This window comes from Scyliorhinus torazame, chromosome 26 (assembly GCF_047496885.1).
Source record: "Scyliorhinus torazame isolate Kashiwa2021f chromosome 26, sScyTor2.1, whole genome shotgun sequence".
Taxonomy (NCBI): Eukaryota; Metazoa; Chordata; class Chondrichthyes; order Carcharhiniformes; family Scyliorhinidae; genus Scyliorhinus; species Scyliorhinus torazame.
Genome location: NC_092732.1, coordinates 17988031 through 18008331, shown reverse-complemented (window position 1 = coordinate 18008331; position 20301 = coordinate 17988031). Strand labels below are relative to the sequence as shown.

At 43.9% G+C, this 20301-nt stretch overlaps 1 long non-coding RNA gene across 1 annotated transcript in view; it reads right to left on the bottom strand.

The window, feature by feature from the left end:
- Nucleotides 1–20301, bottom strand: part of LOC140403059 (uncharacterized) — a 42150-nt gene that overhangs the window by 7133 nt on the left and 14716 nt on the right. The window contains exon 2 of the long non-coding RNA XR_011938233.1: nt 1642–1737. This is a non-coding gene — a long non-coding RNA (uncharacterized lncRNA). The remainder of the gene's footprint in view (nt 1–1641; nt 1738–20301) is intronic.

Genomic DNA, 20301 nt, shown 5'->3' with positions numbered 1-20301 from the left:
GATATAGAACTTGCTCCCGCAAGAAGTAGTTGATGAATACATTGTGCATGTATTAATTCGGGCAATATTTAACCAGTTAATCGAGAAAATCTGGAAGTTGTATGTGATATAGATTGACTTGAAAACTAGCAAGCATGTTCAAATACAATTGAACACCACCATAAGGTGCAGGAGAACGATTTGATTGTGTGCCGTTTTTATCAATGCCTACACAATCACCTGTTTTACTAACTCACAAATAAAGCTTCAGCGTCACAAATAAGTACACACAAATATAAAAACTAGGAGCATGATTAGGCCTTCTGACCCCTGGAGCCTGCACCGGCATTCAATAATATAATGGCTGATCTTTTGTGGACTCAGTTCCACTGACCCAACCGCTCACTTAACCCTTTATTCCTTTACTATTCAACAAACTTTCTATAGTTGCCTGAAAAACATTGAACGAGAACGCTTCAATGGGCACTAAGCAGAGATATATTCACAATGAGAACTTCAGCATAATTAATCAGAATAGCTGCTGCAATATTCATTCAACCTGCTAATCCATAAGAAAGTTCAAATTCTTACTGGGGGAGAATTTTACATGTTTTTGTTCAAAGGACAACATGCTCGAGACAGTCAGTGACGAATTGTAGAAAGACCACGTTTCAAAATGTGATTTATTTGTGGTAATCACGAAACTCTGAAAGATTGCGGAGAACTACAAGATCGTGCGTGCCATCCACAATATATTAATAAAACGTCGTTTAAACAGAGAAGAGGAAGATGAACAGTGACAAACAAATATTTACGTTATTCGGCATTAAGGTATCAGATTCTTACATTAGATTGCGAAAGTTTTAGTGGTTCCAAATTATTGGTGATGCATACTCACCTCTGTTATGTATGAAATGCAGGTAACAGCGGAATAACACGTTGGTAGTAGGAACTATGATAAAATATTAAAATAAACCTGCTTGAGAAATGACACACTCCACACTGACGCGTTATGACAGAAACAGGCCGCCAGTAAAACTGTTAAATGAAGAAGAGAAATGCATCCATTTGTCTCGCCTTGTGTTAATACGTGAGCATAAAAATAGGGATTGCAATCGTGGGAGTTCGAGAGAGAAAGGATGACGAGGTGGAGTGAATATTGGGCTGTCTGGAGATAGTGCTCATATACGCAGTAAACTGAGCTCACGTTTCTTGCAGGATCACATTAAACTCCCAAATTAATTAGAATGTCGAAAATAGAAGAGTTATTCGAGACATATGAACATCTGCAGCTCATCCCTTCCAAATGCACAGTTTAAAACATGTCTCATTCATGAAGGAGTGTTAAAACAGGCCACGAGTTTAACACTTTATTTATTTAGTGTTTAAAATGTATTGTTTAAAATTACGAGACGCTGAATGACATTTGAACACAAACATAAATTTCAACTCGATGTGATCATATTAATTTTAAAGCTTATTTAGAGTTTAAACAGTGGAAAAGCACTTTCGACATAACATTATCAAGATTTGCAGAAGTTCCCCCTTTGGTCGAGAAAATTCAGCATAACAGTAGAACATGTGTCCAACATAAAGATCAAACTTGTAACCCTCTCGAGGAAAATCTTTGATCTCCATAAAATTATTTGAAATAATACTCACCTCTATTATGTATGGAATGCTGCAGGTAATTTCCACACAGGAATCGACAAGCAAACAGCAGTCAACGCCCAAGTGAAGTTATTTGAGTGATGTTGCCTGCGGGCATAAATTCAAAAGAATATGAGAGGGAGACGAAAACAGCAGCAACACAACCACAACACCTGACCTCACTCACAAAGACCCAGTGAGGAGCACAATCCCTACTCGAACAAATTGAATCCTGCCGTAACATTTCACAGAATCACGCATCAGAGCTCGAAGGAACAGTGCTACAGTCGGGTGCATTTCGTCGAAATTCCGCTGCTACTGATAATAAAAACAAATTGGGTTTCTGTGTATCGACGATTCATTGCTTAATTAAAGAACGAAATTTCTTCCGGCTGCTGGAGTTTCCTCCCACACGTCCCATAAGACATGCTGTTAGTTAATTTGGACATTCTGAATTCTCCCTCAGTGTACCTGAACAGGCTCCGGAATCTGGCGACTTCGGTATTTTCACAGTAACTTCATTGAAATGTTAATGTAAGCCTATTTGTGACAATAATAAAGGTTATTATTAACAACAAAACACCCTACTTTGTTGTTCCCCATTCCACAAACATTGAAACCCTCCAGCAGCGACGACCAGTGGCAGCCGTGTGCACCATCTACAAGATGCACTGTAGGAACTCGCCAAGGTTCCTTGGACACCATCCAAACCCACAGCCACTACCATCAAGAAGGAAAAGGGCATCAGATACCTGGGAACCCCCAGTTAAACTAAAAAGACACATACGAAATAGAACATAAGAAAGATTGTTGGAACATTGGAATATCAATAAAATAACAAATAAGTATGAAAGCGCTAGCAAGAATTCTCCGGTTGTTGCGTTTCAATTATCCCACTGGCATGGTAGCCCAACCGTTCGGTTTCACGGGGGTGTGGGATAGTTTCAAATAAGCGACAGGAAGGTTGAATCCCACCATCAGCGAACGGAGCCCGGCCGAGAAACAGGCGGCTGGCGGACCAGGGAATCTCACCCGCTGAAAATGCCAGCAAGGCAGCCATCACCTTTGGAGAGTGTAACTCAGTTAATGTTTCAAATGGAATACATTTGACCTACCCGATTAACATTTTAATGATCCTCCGTGGTAACCCTCATAGATGCTTCCAGACCTTATAGAACAAAGAGCAATACAGCACAGGAACAGGCCCTCTGCGCCTCCAAGCCTGCGCCGACCAATGCGTCTGCTTGAACTAAAACAGGCTGCACTTACATAGTCCGTGCCGTTCCATTACCACCCTATTCATATATGTGTGTAGATGCCCCTTAAATGCCGCAATCGTACCGGTTCCCACCACCTCCCCAGGAAGCGCGTTCCATATATTTACCAGTTTCTGTGCAAAAGCTTTCTTCGCACATCTATTCTAAACTTTTCCCCACCCATGTTAAACCTCTGTCACCTAGTACTTGACTCTCCGACCATGTAACTCATAATCGTGTAGTCATAGTCATAATAATAAAATTTACAGTGTTGAAGGAGGCCATTCGCCCATCGTGCCTGCACCGGCCCTTACAAAGAGCACCAGACTCAAGCCCACGTATCTACCCGCTGCCCGTAATCCAGTAACCACAACTTAACCTTTTTGGACACTAAGGGCAATTTAGCTTTGCTAATTCGCCTAACCCGCACATCTTTGGACTATGGGAGGAAACCAGAGCCACCCGGAGGAAACCCACGCAGACACGGGGAGAATGTGTAGACTCCGCACAGACAGTGATCCAAGCCGGAATCGAATCTGGGACCCTGAAGCTGTGCAGCAATTGTGCTAACCACTATGCTGCCCCTAGACCATTATGAGGTCGCCTCTAAACCCCCGTAATTCCAGTGAGAACAGTTCGAGTTTATCTAAACTCTCCTGATAGCTAATGCCTTCCATACCCCCATACCAGGCCTTATAAACCGATTCTGTACCCTCCCAAAGCATCCATATCCTTCTGGTAATTCGGCGACCAGAATTGTACACAGTATTCCAAATGAGGCCTAACTAAGGTCCTGTACAGCTGCAACATGACTTGCGAACGTTAATATTCAATGACCCGACGGATGAAGGCCAGCATGCCGCCTGCCTTCTTGACTACCTTATCCACATGCCACATTCAGTGATCGGTTGTCACGCACGGACAGATCACTCTGCCTGTCAATACTCGCAAAGATTCTACCATTATCTGCGCAATTCCTACATGCATTGGACCTTCAACAGTGTATATGGATGATTACCTCTTCCAAATCATTCATATGGACTACGAACGATAGAGGTCCCACAACTGGTCCCTGTCCAACGCCGCTAGTCACAGGCATTCATTCAGGTAATCCCCCTTCTACTGCTACCCTCTATCTTCTGTGCTCAAGCCAGTTCTGTATCCGACTTGTCAGCTCTGTTCTGATCCCATGTGACTCCATCATGTGTACCAGTCCACCATGGGTTACCCTGTCAAAGGCTTTACTGAAGTCCATATATCCAACATCTAGTGCCTTTCCCTCACCTATCATCGTAGTCACTTCCTCGACAAATTCGATTAAATTAGTGAGGCACGACCTCTCCTTCACAAAACCATGCTATCCATCACTAGTAAGTACACTTGTTTCCAAATGTGAGTAAATCCTGTCTCTAATAACAGTTTCCAATAATTTCCCTACCAGTGATCACCGGCTTATAATTTCTTTGATTATTCCTGCTGTCCGTCTTTAACAATGGAATAAAATTGGCTACTGTCCAATCCTACAGAACTTCACCTGTAGCCAATGAGGATAGAAGGATTACTGTCCAGTCTCCAGCAATTGTTTCCCCTGCCACCCTCAGTATCCTGAGGGGGAGGGGGGGCTATCAGGCCCTGGAGACTTATATAATTTAATGTTTTTTAAGATGTCCAACACCTCCTCTTTCTCAATAACTCCCGGCTTGGGTCACTGTCTGTGCGGAGTCTGCCCATCCTCCCCCTGCCTGTGTGTGATTCCTCTGAGTGCTCCGGTATCCTCCCACCGTCCAAAGATGTGCAGATTAGGCAGATGGACAATGCTAAATTGCCCTTAGTATCCAAAGCGATTGGGTAAGATTGCGAGGTTACGGGCAGAGGGTGGAGTTGTGGGCTCTGGTGGGGTGCTCTTTCGAAGGTCAATCCGTGTGCCGGTTCTGCAGTGTAAATTCTATGACCGATGATCTGTGAATTTAAACCATTGCAGCCTGGTGACTGACACCTCCACCATGGGAAAGAGTGCCTGCCCTTCCATTCTATCCATGCCCCTCATAATCTTGTCGACATCTGTCTGGTCAACCCAACGTCTGTCGTCGAAATGAAAAGAATCCGAGTCTAAGAAACCTCTCTGCATAAGTAACACCCTCCAGACCGGTCTACTCCTGGTAAACCTCCTCTGCGCCCTCCCAAATGCCTCTACATCCTTCTGGTATTGTGGCGACCAGAATTGTGCGCAATATTCCAAATGCGGCCTTACCAAGGTTCTATACAACTGCAGCACGGCTTGCCAGTTTTTTAGCCCCGTCCAATGCAAGCAATCATTCCGTATGCTTCCTTGACTACCCTGTCCACTCGTGTTGCCACTTTCAAAGATCTGTGGACCTGCACGCCCAGATCTCTCTGACTTTCTATATTCCTAAGAGTTTTGATATTTACGGCATATTTTCCCTCTATATTAGACCTAACAAAATGCATGACCTCACATTTTTCCGCTTCAACTTAATTTTCCATTTATTTGCCCAAGTGTCCAACCTACCTCTGTCCTGCTGTATCTTCTGATAATCTTCAAGCCTATCTGCCACTCCACCAACCTTGGTGTCATCCGCAAACATACTCATCAGACCAGTTACATTTTCCTCCAAATTATTTATGTACACTACAAACAACAGATCCCTGTGGAACAGCACGAGTCCCAACCGTCCTTTCACAAAAACACACTTCTACTGCTACTCTTTGCCTTCTGTGACCGAGCCAGTTCTGTATCCATCTTACCACCTCACGTCTGCCATGAGGCAACTTCTCAAATGCGTTCTAAAGTCTATACAAACAACATCCACCAAAAAAACCGAGTTTGTCAAAAAACTCGATAACAGGACCTCCCCTTCACAAAACCATGCTGTCTATCGCTAACGAGTCCACGTGTTTAAATATGTGTATAAGTCCCGTTCTTGAGAATTCTCTTCAATAATTTACCTACAACCGACGTTGTAGTTTCCGTGATCAGCTCTGCTACATTTCTTAAAAAGCGGTACCACATTAGATATTCTCCAGGCCTCTGTGATCTCACCTGTAGCCAATGAGGAAACAAAGATATCAGTCAAGGCCCCAGTAATTTCACCCTTTGCTTCCCTCAGTATTCTGGGATAATTTCAGTCTGGCCCAGGAGACTTCTCTACCTTAAAATATTTTTAAAAGACCCAATGCATCCTCCTTTTCGATGTTCACATGATCCAGACTGTCTACATGCCTTATCAAAGAATCATCTTTCACAAAGTCGTTTTCTTTGGTGAACATTGAAGTACTCATTTAGTACCTCGCCATTTCCTGTGGCTCAACACATAGAGACCCCCCACGGTCCTTAAGTGGTACAATCCCAGGGCAGCACGGTGGCTGAGTGGGTTGGCCCTATTGCCTCACGGCGCCGAGATCCCAGGTTCGATCCCGGCTCTGGGCCGCTGTCCATGCGGAGTTTGCACATTCGCCCAGTGATTGCGTGGGTTTCTCCCCCACAACCCAAAGATGTGCAAGGTAGGTGGATTGAACACGCTAAATTGCCCTTTAATTGGAAAAAAATGAATTGGATGCACTAAATTTATAAAGATAAAAAAACATATTTTTCGTTTTCACTTGGTTCACAAACAAACAAAGAACAAAGAAAAGTACAGCACAAGAACAGGCCCTTCGGCCGTCCAAGCCTGCGCCGACCATGCTGTCCGTCTAAACTCAAATCGTCTACACTTCCGCGGTCCGTAACCCTCTATTCCTATCCTATTCATGTATTTGTCAAGGTGCCCCTTAAACGTCACTATCGGTCCTGCATCCACCACCGCCTCCGGCAGCGAGTTCCAGGCACCCACTGCCCACTGTGTTAAAAGTTTACCTCGTACATCTCCTCTAAACCTTGCCCATCGCACCTTAAACCTATGCCCCCTAGTAATTGACCCTTATACCCTGGGAAAAAGTCTCTGAGAATCCACTCTGCCTATCGCCCTCATAATTTTGTAGACCTGTCAGGTCGCCCCTCAACCTCCTTCATTCCAGTGAGAACGAGCCAACTTTATTCAACCTCTCCTCATACTTAATGCCCTTCATACCAGGCAACATCCTGGTAAATCTCGTTTGCACTCTCTCTAAAGCCTCCACATCCTTCTGGTAGTTTAGCGACCAGAATTGAACTCTATACTCCAAGGGTAGCCTAAACTTCCCATACGTATCCTTCGTTCTCTCAGGAAAGTGACTTTCGTGAATCCAAATCACCTGTCGCTTGACAGACTCCTGCATGTCCTATTTTGATGCAGCCTTCAACAGCCGCACCCAGTTCAATTTTTTTCATTTCCTGTCTAATGTTATAGTAATTTGCCTTTTCCCAGTTTCGCACCTTAACGCAAGGGTTACTCTAATTCCCATCCAAAAGTACCAACAGCCTACGGAATTGTGGTCACTCCTCCCAAAATGATCCCGTGCTGAAACCTCAACCAACTATCCAGGCTCATTCACAAATACCAGGCGCAGTCCCTAGTTGCAGTATCTACATATTGCATCCTGGATGCATCTTACAAACGCTGCCCCCTTCAGGCCCCTAGGACACAGTGGGTCCCAGTCAATATGTGAACAAAGAACATTACAGCACAGGAACAGGCCCTTCGACCCTCCCAGTCAGCGCCGATCCAGATCCTTTATCTAAACCTGTCGCCTAAAAGAACAAAGACAATTAGAGCACAGGAACAGGCCCTGTGGGAAATAAAAATCCCCTATCACAGCAACCCTGTTACTTTTGCACCTATCCACAATCTCTCTCCCTATCTGCTCTATATCTCGCTGGCAGTTGGGGGGTAAACACCCACTCATAGTATAAAGATGAGCCAGCTACAGTGCAGACTTTGTTTGCACTGAGTGCTGAATTTGCGTGCATTTGAGTGCTATAGTGAGAGTTTGGTGACTGAGGGATAATAAGGGCTCTTTTTTATCTAAAGGCTAGTCTTCCTTTTATTTAACTTAAAAGTTGCTGTTTGGCTTGGAAGAAGGTGAATTTTCAATCAGCTTTAAACAAAGGTTCTACTTGTAGCTACTTGCAGCAGGAGCTTGTTAATTAGTTAATTGGATTAGGCCAGTTTTCAAAGGCTAGATTCACAGTAGAAATTAAGCCAGCTACAGTGCAGACTCTGTTTGCACTGAGTGCTGAATTTGAGTGTATTTGAGAGCTATAGTGAGAGTTTGGCGACTGAGGGAGGTAGGTGAGGAAGGAGTAAGGTGCTCGTTTCATTTCATTTCTTACATTTCCTCAAAGAACGCCAAGGGAGCCAGGAGTTTACAGAGAGTGCAGCTGACTGGGAGCAGAGTCGGAGGGCGGAGTTCCAGTTGGTCCACAATGCAGCTCTATTCTGTAAGGTAACACGGGATGAAGGCTATGGCAGTTGCATGCTCCTCCTGTAGGATGTGGCTGGTGAGGGATACCACCGGTGTCCCCGCAGACTATACTTGCGGGAAGTGCACCCAACTCCAGCTCCTCAGCTGTTAGGGAAATGGAGCTGGAGCTGGATGAACTTCCGATCATCCGGGAGGCAGAGGGGGTAATAGACAAAGAGTTACAGGGACGTAATCACACCCAAGATACAGGACAAGCGTAGCTGGGTTGCGGTGAGGGGAAAGAAAACGAACGGGCAGACCTTGCAGGGATCCTTCGCGGCTGTTCCCCTTCAAAACATGTAAAGCGTTTTGGATGCTGTTGGGGGTAATGTCCTCCCGGGGGAAGGCCGTAGCGGCCAGGTCTCTCGCACCGAGTCTGGCTTTGGGGCTCCGAAGGGAATAGAAAAGCAATAGTGATAGGAGACTCAATGGTTAGGGGAATCGATAGGAGATTCTGTCGTCGCGAGCGAGACTCCCGGAAAGTATGTTGCATCCCGGGTGACAGGTCCAGGGATGTCTCGAATCGTCTCTTCAGGATCCTTAAGGGGACGGGTGCGCAGCCAGAATTCGTGGTGCACATCGGTACCAACGAAGTAGGTAGGAAAAGAGCTATGGATGTAATAAACGAGTTTAGGGAGTTAGGCTGGATGTTAAAAGCCAGGACAGACAGAGTTGTCATCTCTGGTTTGTTGCCGGTGCTACGTGATAGCGCGGCGAGAAATAGGGAGAGAGTGCAGTTGAACACGTGGCTACAGGAATGTGTCGGAGCGTACTCTGGGGAAGGTGGGACCTGTACAAGCAGGACGGGTGCCATCCGAGCCAGAGGGGCACGAATATCCAGGGAGGGAGGTTTCATAGTACTCTTCGGGAGGGTTTAAACTAATTTGGCTGGGGAATGGGAACCGGATTTGTAGTCCAGCAACTAAGGTAACCGATGTTCAGGACGTCAAAGCGTGTAGTGAGGAAGGCAACACTGACAAAGGAGAGTACTTGCAGGCACGGAGATGGGTTGAAGTGTGTATATTTCAACGCATGAAGCCTCAGGAATAAGGTGGGTGAACTTAAGGCATGGATCGGTACTTGGGACCTGTAATTGAAACTATGAAAAGGTTTGTAATTTGAAACATGGAAGTCTGGGAATACCCGACTTAAGAAACATGAGAGAAGGATAGGAAAAATCCCATGAAGGGTTAACAGCAGCTGCCAGGAGAGGATTGTAAAATGCAGATAGCATTGGTCAAGCAGGCTTCGCAAACAAAACAAGCAGGTCTTTCAAGTAACAACAGTGAATTTTACTAGACAGCTAAAAGCAATGTTTCGCACATCCTTTTGAAGTTAGATACGCAGATGTAAAAGAATGGACGAGGTTCAGCTGAATTAGGTGACAAATGCAGATAGCATTGGTCAAGCAGGCTTCGCAAACAAAACAAGCAGGTCTTTCAAGTAACAACAGTGAATTTTACTAGACAGCTAAAAGCAATGTTTCGCACATCCTTTTGAAGTTCGATACGCAGATGTAAAAGAATGGACGAGGTTCAGCTGAATTAGGTGACAAATGTTTAAATGTGAGGCAAGTCTTTTAAACTCACCACCAATTGAACCTTTAGTATAAAGCGAGAAGCAATATTTCACACCTTCATTGAAGTTATGTAAGCAGATGGAAAAGAATGGATGAGGTTCAGTTGAATTAGGTGACAACTCAAGGTGTGATGTTCTGCTGATACCAGGTAAATTAAAGAAAGCTGGAGGCACCATATCTCCAGGAACACACGTTAGAACAAATCAATGTCAAAATAAAAAACTGGGGAAACAATTTTATAATAATAAAACTATAGAAATGACATGAACCAAAAGTAACACCCCTTAGAAATCAAAGCATTTTTGAACATCATAAAGGATAGAATGTAATCAGATCTATGAGATGAGATCATGCTCGAAACGAATACTTCGTCGTGTTAGAAAAATTCAGATTAAAGGTGCCTTTTGCAATCGAAGTAAAATAAAAGTTACTTTACAATAAAGTCATAAAAACTAAATAACTGTTAGAAAGATACATGAACCCTGAGAAAGTGGACGGCAGGCAGAGACGCCGAAAAGGAACAAGAGTCATCTCTCATAGCTCGGTCATGGGACAGGGACAGAGCAAAGCAGCCGAGCTAAAACAGCTGATACATCGAAGGAAGCCTCGAATTTAAAGAGGAGACAGAGACAGCTCAGAGCCCCAGAGCCAGCAGAGCCAGCTCTCATAGCTCGGAACATGGGAAAGATAGAGCATAGCAGCCGAGCACAACATCGAACACAGAACATTACAGCGCAGTACAGGCCCTTCGGCCCTCGATGATCCGCCGACCTGTGAAAACATTCTAAAGCCCATGTACACTATTCTCTTATCGTCCATATGTCTATCCACTGACCATTTGAATGCCCTTAGTGTTGGCTAGTCCACTACTGATGCAGGCAGGGCATTCCATGCCCTTTCTACTCTCTGAGTACCTCTGACATCTGTCCTATATATATCTCCCCACAATTAAAAGCTATGTCCCCTCGTGCTAGACATCACCATCCGAGGGTAAAGGCTCTCATTGTCCACCCTATCAAACCCTCTGATCATCTTGTATGCCTCAATTTGTCACCTCTTCTCTCTAACGAAAACAGCCTCATGTCCCTCAGCCTTCCCTCATAAGATCCTCCTTCCATAACAGGCAACATGTTGGTAAATCTCCTCTGCCCCCTTTCCAATGCTTCCACATCCTTCCTATAATGCAGCGACCAGAATTGCACGCAATACTCCAAATGCGGCCGCTCCAGGGTTTTGTACAGCTGGAACATGACCTCATGGCTCCGAAACTCAATCCCTCTAAGAATAAAAGCTAACACACCGTACGCCTTCTTAACCACCCTCTCAACCTGGGTGGCAACTTTCAGGGATCTATGTACATGGATACCGAGATCTCTCTGCTCATCCACACTACCAAGAATCTTACCATTAGCCCAGTACTCTGTCTTCCTGTTATTCCTTCCAAAATGAATCACCTCACACTTTTCTGTATTGAACTCCATTTGCCACCTCTCAGCCCAGCTCTGCAGCTTATCTATCTCCCTCTGTAACTTGTAACATCCTTCCGCACTGTCCACAACTCCACTGACTTTCGTGTCATCGGCAAATTTAGTTACCCATGTTTCTACGCCCTCCTCCAGGTCATTTATAAAAATGACAAACAGCAGTGGCCCCAAAACAGATCCTTGTGGTACACCACGAGTAACTGGACTCCAGGTTGAACATTTACCATCAGCCACCACACTTTGTTTTCTTCCAGCTGTCCAATTTCTGATCCAAACTGCTAAATCACCCTGAATCCCATGCCTCCGTATTTTCTGCAATAACCTACCGTGGGTAATCCTAATCAGACGCTTCACTGAAATCCATATACCATCAACTGCTTTACCCTCATCCACCTGCTTCTCAAAGAATTCAATAAGGTTTGTGAGTCGCGACCTACACTTCACACAACCGTGTTGACTACCTCTGATCAAATTATTCCTTTCCAAATGATTCTAGATCCTATCTCTTATAAACCTTTCCAAGACTTTACCCACAAAGTCTTAATGGTTTCTAGAACCGGGGTTGTCTCTACTCTCCTTCTTGAACCTGGACTCAACATTTGCTATCCTCTAGTCTTCTGGCACTATTCCTGGAGGCAAATGTGACTTAAAGATCAAAGCCAAAGGCTCAGCAATCTCCTCCCTAGCTTCCAAGAGAATGCTAGGACAGATCTCATCCGGCCCAGGGACTAATATATTTTCACACTTTCCTGAATTGCTAACACCTCCTCCTTATGAACCTCAAGCCCTTCTCGTCTAGTAGCCTGTATCTCAGTATTCTCCTCGACAACATTGTCTTTTTCCTGTGTGAATACTGACGAAAAATATTCATTTAGCACCTCTCCTATCTCCTCGGACTCCACGCACAACTGCCCACGACTGTCCTTGACTGGCCCTACTCTTACCCTGGTCATTCTTCTATTCCTGACTTTTCATAAAGTCTCCGATCACCACAACAGGGTTGTGGTGATGGGAGACTTCAACTTCCCCAATATTGACAGGGACTCACTTAGTGCCAGGGGCTTAGATGGGGCAGAGTTTGTAAGGAGCATCCAGGAGGGCTTCTTAAAACAATATCTAGACAGTCCAACTAGGGAAAGGGCGGTACTGGACCTGGTATTGGGGAATGAGCCCGACCAGGTGGTAGAAGTTTCAGTCGGGGAGCATTTCGGAAACAGTGACCACAATTCAGTAAGTTTTAAAGTGCTGGTGGACAAGGATAAGAGTGGTCCTAGGTTGAATGTGCTAAATTGGGGGAAGGCTAATTATAGCAATATTAGGCGTGAACTGAAGAACCTAGATTGGGGACGGACTTTTGAGGGCAAATCAACATCTGACATGTGGGAGGCTTTCAAGTGTCAGTTGAAAGTAATTCAGGACCGGCATGTTCCTGTGAGAAAGAAGGATAAATACGGCAATTTTCGGGAACTTTGGACAACGAGAGATATTGTAGGCCTCGTCAAAAAGAAAAAAGAGGCATTTGGCAGGGCTAAAAGGCTGGGAACAGACGAAGCCTATGTGGAATATAAGGAAAGTAGGAAGGAACAAGCAAGTAGTCAGGAGGGCTAGAAGGGGTCACGAAAAGTCATTGGCAAATAGGGTTAAGGAAAATCCCAAGACGTTTTACACGTACAGAAAAAGCAAGAGGGTAGCCAGGGAAAAGGTTGTACCACTGAAGGATAGGCAAGGGAATCTATGTGTGGAGCCAGAGGAAATGGGCGAGGTAGAAAATGAATACTTTGCATCAGTATTCACCAAAGAGAAGGAATTCGTAGATGTTGAGTCTGGAGAAGGGTGTGTAGATAGCCTGGGTCATATTGAGTTCCAAAAAGACGAGGTGCTGGGCGTCTTAAAAAATATTAAGGTAGATAAGTCCCCAGGGCCTGATGGGATCTACCCCAGAATACTGAAGGAGGCTGGAGAGAAAATTGCTGAGGCCTTGACAGAAATCTTTGTATCCTCACTGTCTTCAGGTGATGTCCCAGAGGACGGGAGAATAGCCGATGTTGTTCCTCTGTTTAAGAAGGGTAGCAAAGGTAATCCAGGGAACTACAGGCCGGCGAGCCTTACTTCAGTGGTAGGGAACTTACTGGAGAGAATTCTTCGAGACAGGATCTACTCCCATTTGGAAACAAATGGACGTATTAGTGAGAGGCAGCATTGTTTTGTGAAGGGAGGTCGTGTCTCACTAACTTGATAGAGTTTTTCGAGGATGTCACAAAGATGATTGATGCAGGTAAGGCAGTGGATGTTGTCTATTTGCACTTCTGTAAGGCCTCTGACAAGGTCCGTCATGATAGACTAGTAAAAAAGGTGAAGTCACACGGGATCAGGGGTGAGCTGGCAAGGTGGATACAGAACTGGCTAGGTCATAGAAGGCAGAGAGTAGCAATGGAAGGATGCTTTTCTAATTGGAGGACAGTGACCAGTGCTGGGACCTTTGTAGCATATATAAATGATTTTGAGGAAAATGTAACTGGTCGGATTAGTAAGTTTGCAGACGGCACAAAGGTTAGGGGAATTGCGGATAACGATGAGGACTGTCAGAGGATACAGCAGGATTTTGATTGTTTGGAGACGTGGGCGGAGAGATGGCAGATGGAGTTTAATCCGGACAAATGTGAGGTAATGCATTTTGGAAGGTCTCATGCAGGTAGGGAATATACAGTGAATGGTAAAACCCTCAAGAGTATTGAAAGTCAGAGAGACCTAGGTGGACAGGTCCACAGGTCACTGAAAGGGGCAACACAGGTGGAGAAGGTAGTCAAGAAGGCATACGGTATGTTTGCCTTTATTGGCCCGGGCATTAAGTATAAGAATTGGCAAATCATGTTGCAGTTGTATAGAACCGTAGCTAGGCCACACTTGGAGTATCGTGTTCAATTCTGGTCGCCACACTACCAGAAGGATGTGGAGGCTTTAGCGACGGTGCAGAAGAGATTTACCAAAATGTTGCATGGTATGGAGGGCATTAGCTATGAGGAGCGGTTGAAAAAACTTGGTTTGTTCTCACTGGAACGACGGAGGTTAAGGGGCGACTTGATAGAGGTCTACAAAATTATGAGGGGCATAGACAGAGTGGATAGTCAGTGGCTTTTCCCCAGTGTTAAGGGGTCAATTACTAGGGGGCATAGGTTTAAGGTGAGAGGGGCAAGGTTTAGAGTAGATGTACGAGGCAAGTTTTTTTACACAAAGGGTAGTGGGTGCCTGGAACTCGCTACCGGAGGAGGTGATGGAAGCAGGGACGATAGTGACATTTAAGGGGCACCTTGACAAATACATGAATAGGATGGGAATAGAGGGATACGGATCCAGGAAGTGTAGAAGATTGTAGTTTAGTCGGGCAGCAAGGTCGGCACGGCCTTGGAGGGCCGAAAGGCCTGTTCCTGTGCTGTGCATTTCTTTGTTCTTTGTTCTATAGAAAGCTTTAGGGTTATCCTTGATACTACTGCCAAAGACTTCTCATGACCCTCTCCTGCCTCTTCTTATCTCTATCTTTAGGTCCTTCCTAGCTAATTTGTAACTCCCGAGCGCCCTAATTGAACCTTCACGTCTCATCTTTACAGAAGCCTCCTTCTTCCTCTTGACAAGTGTTTCAACTGCTTTAGTGAACCACGGTTCCCTCGCTCGACCAATTCCTCCGTGCTTGACAGGTACATAGTTATCAAGTACACGCAATAGCTGTTCCTAGAACAAGCTCCACATTTCCATTGTGCCCATCTCCTGCAGTTTTCCTCTCCATCCCATGCATCCTACGTCTTGCCTCATCGCATCATAATTACCTTTCCCACAGATATAACTATTGCCCTGCGGTATATACCTATCCCTTTCCATCACTCAAGTGAACGTAATCGAATTGTGGTCACTATCACCAAAGTGCTCACCGACCTCCAAATCTAACACCTGTCCTGGTTCATGACCCAGTACCAAATCCAATATGGCTTCGCCTCTCGTTGGCCTATCTAAATACTCTTTCAGGAAAACCTCCTGCACACATTGGTCAAAAACGGACCCATCTAAAGTACTCGAACTATACCGTTTCCAGTCAATATTTGGAAAGTTAAAGTCTCCCATAACAACTACTCTGTATCTTTCGCTCCTATCCAGAATTATCTTTGCAATCCTTTCCTCTACATCTCTGGAACTTTTCGGAAGCCTATATAAAACCCCTAACCGGGTGACCACTTCTTTCCTGTTTCTAACTTCAGCCCATACTACCTCAGTCGACGAGTCCTCATCAAACGTCCTTTCTCCCACCGTAATACTCTCCTTGACTAACAATGCCACCCCTACCCCTCTTTTACCACCTTCCCTGAGCTTACTGAAATATCTGAACCCCGGCACCTGCAACAACCATTCCTGTCCTAGCTCTATCCATGTCTCCGATATGGCCACAACATCGAAGTCCCAGGTACAAACACATGCCGCAAGTTCACCCACCTTTTTCCGGATGCTCCTGGCATTGAACTAGACGCACTTTAAACCACCTTCCTGCATACCGGTACACTCCTGCAACTTTGAAACCTTGCTCATGACCTCACTACTCTCAACCTCCTGTATAATGGAGCTACAATTCAGGTTCAAAATCCCCTGCTGAACTAGTTTAAACCCTCCCGAAGAGCATTAGCAAATTTCACCACAGGATATTGGTACCCCGCTGCTCCAGGTGTAGACCATCCCGTTTGTAGAGGTCCCACCTACCCCAGATTGAGCCCCAATTATACAGTAATCTGAAACCCTCCCTCGTGCACCATCCCTGTAGCCACGTATTCAACTGTTCCCTCTCCCTATTCCTCGTCTCGCTAGTATGTGGCACGGGTAACAACCGAGAGATAATAACTCTGTTTGTTCTCGATCTAAGTTTCCACCCTAGCTCCCTGAATTCCCGCCGTACATCCCAATCCCCTTCCCTACCTATGTCGTTGGTACCTATGTGGACCCCGACTTGGGGCTGCTCCTCCTCCCCCTTAAGGATCACGAAAACACGATCCGAGACAACAGAGATTACATCTGAGGAAGACCAAAAGCTAAAGAAAAGTGATAGCCAAGGTGGACCTGAAGGTCTCTTCAACCAACCAGGAGAATCGAGAAGCAAAATCTTTTGACTTTTCTGTAAAGACAGTAATTGCATCTTTTAAAAGAAAAACTATGATAATAAAATAACTTTAAAGGTTTTACCGAAAACAGTGGTTATTAGCCTACTTTACTTACTTAGCAACGCAGGACCCAGGATATCGATGCTACTAAGTGGCAAGTAGGTAAACTCCTTCTGTGAAGGTATGGGTTATACCGGGGATACCTTGAAAGCATAGTTTGACCTGAATAGCACCCACCTAAGCCTGCACAGGAATCGGGGAGTGAGAATTCCTGTTCACCATTTAGAATGTCGACCCTTTTTGGTATAGGGGGAATTCTGAGAATAGTGGGGAGTTTTTAACTTCATTGCGCCCAGCGTGGAGGCCTAGAATATTAGAAGTTTCTAGGTAAAGCGGGGAAAGAATATTAGAAGTTTCTAGTTAAGCAGAGTGGGGGCTAGAATATTAGAAGTTTCTAGTTTCCAAACAACGGTTAGAATATGAGAAGTTTCTAACCGGCACAAAGACTGGAATATTAGAAGTTTCGTTTAGTCAGGAAAGTCATGTGTGATTGACTTTTGTAAGGAAATTCTGTGGATCGATGGGACATAAAACCCAGGTTGGGTGTGAAAATCAGTGGACTTGAAGATACTGACCCTGAGAAAACGTCTGCAAGACATCTTGGTGACAGCACGAAAAATCTTGCATCCATTACTGGTAAAAGGAGGCCAAAAAATAAATCATCCTTAGAGTGAGGCAGATTGTGAGGGTCGGCCTAGAGAAATAGGGACGCCTAGAAACCTTTAGAGACCAATAGCCAATCGACCCTTAAATAAAGCAGGAAGAGAGTGCCGTAGTAGCCTTGGATAGGGCCCAGAAAGGGTGCTTATCCGTAATTTCAGAGTCGACCTGAAAAGTACAACCAAGAACAGAAGTTAGAAATCCGACAAATGGCAATTAGAATAATCCTCTTGCTCTAAACACGGTCAAGAGTTTTGAAGCAATGAAACAAGAGTGGAAAATAATTAACAGAGACAATAAACTCCTGCACAAGAGAGACATATCAGCACGGAGGGGTCTCAATTTGTGTTAAGAATACCTAAAGCCCTACAGAATAGATGTCCAAGATCTCAGTGGATAAATGTGTGTGTGTGTTTAATAAGGATTTGTGAAACCCTACAGAGTAGAGATCCAAGATCTGAATGGATGAATGAGCGTGTGTATATTTAATAAGGATTTGTGAATTTCCTTTGGTGTTTGTAGTTTTTTAAATGACTGTATTTTGCATAACCGAATTTCACATCAATTAGAAGTTATAAATGGCAGGCAGAAATGTGATCAGTAATAGGAGGTAGTAAATCAGTATGTTCAGAACTAAATTGGTCTCACAATATACAGGTAAAGAAGATTTTACTCGGCAGCAGTCATCTGTGTGCAGGTACTTTCTTTGAAACAGATGCATTGAAATTGACACGGCATAGCTCCGCAGGGTCCTAGTGCCCGACGATTACAAGATAGTCACGAGCAAAAATAATGATGTTTGGAATGTTAAATACATTGAAGAAGGAACTTTAGGGAATTAAGGTATTGGACCAAAAGTTAGATTAAGAGAACTACTTGCAGTATCAGGAAATGAGAATTTGATGTCAGGAAAAGATTTAATAAAAATGGATGCAGGAAAATTTAGGATGTTAAAACAATTGATAACACAGAGAAAATGTGGGTGAAGCTACCAACTGAAACTGCAGGAAAAATAATCAGTGAAGCTGTAAAATGTAAAGACAAGATTGTTCAGAATCTGGGTAAACAGACAGTTGAATTAGAGACGCATGGTGTCTGGAGCAAAATAAATTGTATGACAATTAAAACACATGACCCAATTGGTGGGAAGACACTGAATTGAAACCAGTTTGCAGCATTGATAGGACAGATGATAAAGTTACAATGTCATGTTTGGAACTTGCCTTCATAACAATCCGGTCGTAATCAAAATAAAGTAAAATGTAAATGCAGTGGCAAGGCCCGGAATGTATCAGGGTAAGGTTTCGACCAGACTGGATCACTGAGTGAGCAAAAGAGGAGGATTTTGGGATTCTTCAAATCTCACTCAGGGGTGTAATTACAGAAGGACGAGGCTTAATAGGCCTTAATTGTATGATGTACATCAATGATAAGGAAAATAAACCAGTTCAAAAAGAAAAAGGAAAGAAATTGTGGCAAAAGAAATCCGGAAGTCCTGGAGTATCAAAACGAAAATAGGAAGTACAAATTAAAGAATAGGGTCCTCTCCACCCTTGACCTGTTCATTTAATTTTTCAGATGGAAAAAATAACACAGACAAACCAGTTCACAAGAAGGAAGAGGACTACACTCAAAAGAAGAATGTTTTAAACTGAATTGGGGAAAAACTAATGATACAATTGGCTACATATTTCAGGGAATCAAATGACAGAGCCCGGAGGGAAACTTCACGGGTTAGAAAAAAATCAAAGTATCAAATTATTACTGAGCAATGAAACCTGTGGTCAGACATCTCTAACTGGACATCAGCTGACGGATGATCTGCGGGCTCCACGCGGTGGAATTATTAAGGGTCTCGGCAGACAGCAGTGACTGACGAGGAACCCCAACATGATAAATCACAAGAGTTTAAGATTTTTTGTAGCTTGATGCCACGGTGGGAAAATTGTTACTAATGCAGCAAACAATATTGCATTGAAGAGCTGTAATAGTTATTAAGGAAGAAATGTCATGTAAATTGTAAGGGGATGTTATGTATGTATGATAACCGGAGTATTCGTGCCGTTGAAGAACTTGATCAGCATTTATAAACTGCGTGAATGTTTTAATAGAGGGGGAATAGTGGTAGTTTGGCGTGTTTTCTTGATTTAATTGCATAGAACATCACGAATAACATTTATGTTGTTAACACGCCATATTTTATATGTAATGACTATTGGTCGCAACGCCACGAAGGGATGTGTCGATATTGCACTTTATTTTTAGTGTTGAAATTGTGATGACATTTGCAAATATGTAAAGTTGTAACACACAGTCTATTTGTGTGGTTAGGTAATGAGTAATGTGTTAAGACTTACTTTTTTACGGTGTATTTAACAATAGGGAGAAATTACATGGAAGAAGAAAATGCGATAGTTCGATGTGGTTTTGCGAATACTGTTGGCTTATTATGTTGCAAATGTTGTATTGGAAAATATAGACTTCATGTTGTAAGGCAAATGATAACGGACGAAAGGACTTTGAAGGAAATTTGTCAGAAAGATATTCTCTCATGTAAACCAGGGGCAGCCATACATGGTTCAGGGTAATGTTAGACATCAATGCGAGGAAGTCAGGGATAGAAGCAGGATCGAGTGACGTTTTTGAATTAATGAAACAAGGGAATCAGTGGGTGGTACATGATATCATAATTTACCATTCCAATGAGAAACGGAAAGCAATTTCGTTGACGGAAAAATGGGACACGAGACAGCCAGTGATGGACAAAAGACCGATTTGGTTACTGGTGGACTAAGTTGTGTACTGTTTCTAAGGGACATGGGGAAGGCTTTACGGTGCTGCTACCCCAAGGAAGGAAAATGCTTTGGAGATAGTGGAACACACGGATACAGCCACCGGGTTACCTTCCTGAGCAGAAACTGCTATGGTTCACGGTAATTGGACTTGAGTAAAGAACGAAAAAAGAGTCTATCGACACTGGTCTGTGATATCGATACAGTTCCGAATTGATTTCGGTGCAATATTTAAAATCACAACACATACATACAAATGACAAAGATCGGGAATATAGGTTAGTTAGTACAATTAGATGGGGGGGG